Source organism: Sciurus vulgaris, assembly GCF_902686455.1.
Source record: "Sciurus vulgaris genome assembly, chromosome: 7".
Classification (NCBI taxonomy): Eukaryota; Metazoa; Chordata; class Mammalia; order Rodentia; family Sciuridae; genus Sciurus; species Sciurus vulgaris.
In genome coordinates this window covers 34,880,973-34,885,174 of record NC_136467.1, presented here as the reverse complement: position 1 = coordinate 34,885,174, position 4,202 = coordinate 34,880,973, and the positions used below count along the sequence as shown (strand labels likewise).

Below are 4,202 nucleotides of genomic sequence, written 5' to 3'. Positions count from 1 at the left end.
ACAGATAGCAGTCTTGTGTCTTTTTGCCGGAACAAAGAGACATAAGCCACAATCATAGCTACCATTTTGAGAGACATAAATTGTGCATAATTGTATGTAGATAACTTTCTATTTATTATTTCTACTCCTTATATGAAATGTGAAAATATCTTGGGAATTTCACTTATTGCCTTAGTAGTTGTAGAAGTTTACCTGACCACACAGCCTGCTCTATTTACTGAATCATAATATACCATAATTCACTATAAAAACACAGCAAAATAAAGATGTAAGATGAGTGTTCCAAACAGACTTTAGAAGGAATGTCCTTTTAATATCTGCCTCAAGTTTTAAAGAAGTTGCAATTAGGGGCGGAAGGTTCGGTGGCAGTCGTCGGTCTTCCAGCTGGTGGTAGTTGGTGTCTCGGTGTTGGGCGCTGGGACCCTAGTTAAATGTAGTTTGGGGAGGGTTGTGGGGTCGTATTTTTCTGTCTGCTCCCACCTTCCCTGGGTTTCCTTTCACCTCCTGGGCCTCGCGGAGGACTCCCCGGCCCTTAGGGCCATGGCGTCAGCAGTGTTTTTTGCGAGTTCCTCATAAGCACATTTTAAAGTCTTCAAGATGGTTCTAGCAGACCTTGGAAGAAAAATAACATCAGCATTACGCTCATTGAGCAATGCCACCATTATCAATGAAGAGGTATTAAATGCTATGCTAAAAGAAGTATGTACAGCATTATTAGAAGCGGATGTTAATATTAAACTAGTGAAGCAACTAGAGAAAATGTTAAGTCTGCTATTGATCTTGAAGAGATGGCATCTGGTCTTAACAAAAGAAAAATGATTCAACATGCTGTCTTTAAAGAACTCGTGAAGCTGGTAGACCCTGGAGTTAAAGCATGGACACCCACTAAAGGAAAACAGAATGTGATTTTGTTTGTTGGATTGCAAGGGAGTGGTAAAACAACACATGTTCAAAGGGGCAGTCTGGCTTTAATGGCTTGAGTATATGATTTTTGAAGATGAGAACAAGGTTAGCATATTATTACCAGAGGGAAGGTTGGAAGACCTGCTTGATATGTGCAGACACATTTACAGCAGGGCTTTTGACCAACTAAACAGAATGCTACTAAAGCAAGAATTCCATTCTATGCAAGTTCTACCGAAATGGATCCTGTTATCATTGCTTCTGAAGGAGTGGAGAAATTAAAAATGAAAATTTTGAAATTATATTGTTGATACAAGTGGCCGCCACAACAAGAAGACTCGTTGTTTGAAGAAATGCTTCAAGTTGCTAATGCGATACAACCTGATAATATGTTTATGTGATGGATGCCTCCATTGGTCAGGCTTGTGAAGCCCAGGCTAAGGCTTTTAAAGATAAAGTAGATGTAGCCTCAGTAATAGTGACAAAACTTGATGGTCATGCAAAAGGAGGTGGTGCACTCAGTGCAGTTGCTGCCACAAAAAGTCCAATTATTTTCATTGGTACAGGGGAACATATAGATGACTTTGAGCCTTTTAAAACGCAGCCTTTTATCAGCAAACTTCTGGGTATGGGTGACATTGAAGGACTGATAGATAAAGTCAACGAGTTGAAGCTAGATGACAATGAAGCACTCATAGAGAAGTTGAAACATGGTCAGTTTACGTTGCGAGACATGTATGAACAATTTCAAAATATCATGAAAATGGGACCGTTCAGTCAGATCTTGGGGATGATTCCGGGTTTTAGAACAGATTTTATGAGCAAAGGAAATGAACAGGAGTCAATGGCAAGGCTTAAGAAATTAATGACAATAATGGATAGTATGAATGATCAAGAACTGGACAGTACAGATGGTGCCAAGGTTTTTAGTAAGCAACCAGGAAGAATCCAAACAGTAGCACGGGGATCAGGCGTGTCAACAAGAGATGTTCAGGAGCTTTTGACACAATATACCAAGTTTGCACAGATGGTAAAAAAGATGGGAGGTATCAAAGGACTTTTCAAAGGAGGTGACATGTCTAAGAATGTGAGCCAATCACAGATGGCAAAATTGAATCAACAAATGGCCAAAATGATGGATCCAAGAGTTCTTCATCACATGGGTGGCATGGCAGGACTTCAGTCAATGATGAGGCAGTTTCAACAGGGTGCTGCTGGCAATATGAAAGGCATGATGGGATTCAATAATATGTAAAGAAGATGCCTTAATATAAACTGACCTGATTGATTACTTTATTTGCTGAGACCTCAGAGTTTTCCCTCCTTTTTGCAAATAGGGAAAAAAAGTATTTTTCTTGCCCTCTTTTTCTTTTTCTTTTCCCCCTCTTCTTTTTTCTTTCTTTCTTCTTCTCTCCCTTCTTTTGATATAAGGGAGGAATATATGGTTTTTGTGAAATCATTATATTTCTGTTTGGAAATTTTTCTTTTAGTTTTCATCATCTTAACACCTCTTAAGTTAAACAAATCATGATGTAAAATTTTAGTACTTAAAGGTTTTTAATTGTCTCAAAGGCCAAGCATTACATTTGTAAACAGTCCTGGGCAGTAAAGTACATGATGTCTCAATAAAAGTGCTGTAAAATAAAATTCAAAATGGTTATAAGTTAAGGGGTTGTTAACTTTCTTTATGGTTTAAAAGGATCAGTATATCAAATGAAAAGATAGACAAACCAATAGATAAATGTCATGTAAAACTACGCCTAGAAAATAGACCATTGGTGGGAAATGTAATACAATAATTTAGCCATGAATATTAGGATTTTCTTTTATCATAGAACAACTAAGATTTTTTTTTTTTTTTTTTTTTTTTTTTTTGCTGTGGAAAATCTTAGCTCTTCCATTTAGATTGAAATTGAGAATTTGGTTATAATTCACAATTAATGATGTTTTGTACAACTTGCATTTTTAACCTGTTTTTAAAGCCTTAATGATAATCTTTGATTTTTAAATCTTTAAATTATTTATTCTTTTTTCTTGCAATACTTGGAATTGAACCCAGTGGTACTCTACTACTGAGCTACATCCACAATCCTTTTCCATTTTTATTTTGAGACAGGATCTCATCAGTTGCCCAGGCTGACCTTGAACTTGAGATCCTTTGGTCTCAGTCTCATGAATTGCTGGGATTATAGGCATGCTCCATCATGCCAGCTTTTTTTTTTTTTTTTTTTTTTCTTTTTAATATTTTAGTTGTAGATGGACACAATACCTAATTTATTTTTATGTGGTGCTGAGGATTGAACCCAGTGGGTCACGTGTGCAAGGCAAGTGCTCTACCGCTGAGCTACATGAACCGAACCCAGACCATGCCCAGATTTTTAAAAATGTGCACTAAAGCACTACCTTAAAATAATTGTTTTGCTGTAATAGTTAATGTGTAGACTTCCTAATAGGAAAATAATTACAACTATTAGACTGCCGCTATTATCTATTAAAATAATGAGATCTGGTTATTTTGCTTTGGATCACTGCATAGTTCATTGAAAACATTTTTTTTTTTTTTTTTTTTTTTTGGTAAGAGAATGGGGTTTTGCTTAATTGTCCAGGTGGCCATGAGCTCCTGGGCTCAAGTGATCCTCCTGCCTCAGCCTCCCAACTATCTGGAACTACAGATGTGCTCATGCCTGTCTAGAACAATAGCTTTTTAAATAAATTATGGAATTAATTGAAAATACTAGAATAAGTACTATGCCTATTTTATTACTGACATGAAGATAATAGATGGTTTGAACAGTGTATTTTGAGTTAGGATAAACTGATTTTTAGCAAAGATTGATTTGTAGGAAGAAGAGAAAACAAAAAATAGCTAGTTTTTATGGAATTGTTTTTTTGTATGAGTCAAGTGTCTTAAAAGATCTTAAACACCAAAGTATCTCTTAAAAGCAATTAAATAAAGAATACAAGTGATTCTCTTGTTTACTTGGGCAAAGATTTTATATCCCAGTCAATTTTTTTTTCCCCAGTTAAAGACAAAAATATTCCCTACAGAACATTGTATCTATGTAAAAATTATGTGTTTTGGGTTTGAAGAAATGTCATAGCAAGGTCCAGCTATAGAAGTTTGACAATAGAGAAAATATCGTTTTCCAAATAGTTCCTAATTAAAATGTTGCATACCACTTTTCTAGGCATGCATTTTTTGATTTCTGTTCTCAGGGAATCAGTTTCACATTTTGACTAAAAAGGAGAAATAAGAGAGCCCTTTAGCTACATAACCCTTGTAGCTTCAGCATGGGTTT

At 35.9% G+C, this 4,202-nt stretch overlaps 1 pseudogene across 1 annotated transcript; it reads left to right on the top strand.

The window, feature by feature from the left end:
* The first annotated feature begins 358 nt into the window (after positions 1–358).
* Positions 359–2,571, top strand: LOC306666222 (signal recognition particle subunit SRP54-like; annotated as a pseudogene). Its single transcript, XR_013766696.1, has 2 exons — positions 359–960; positions 1,014–2,571. The product of XR_013766696.1 is annotated as a signal recognition particle subunit SRP54-like (transcript).
* The last annotated feature ends 1,631 nt before the right edge of the window (positions 2,572–4,202 follow it).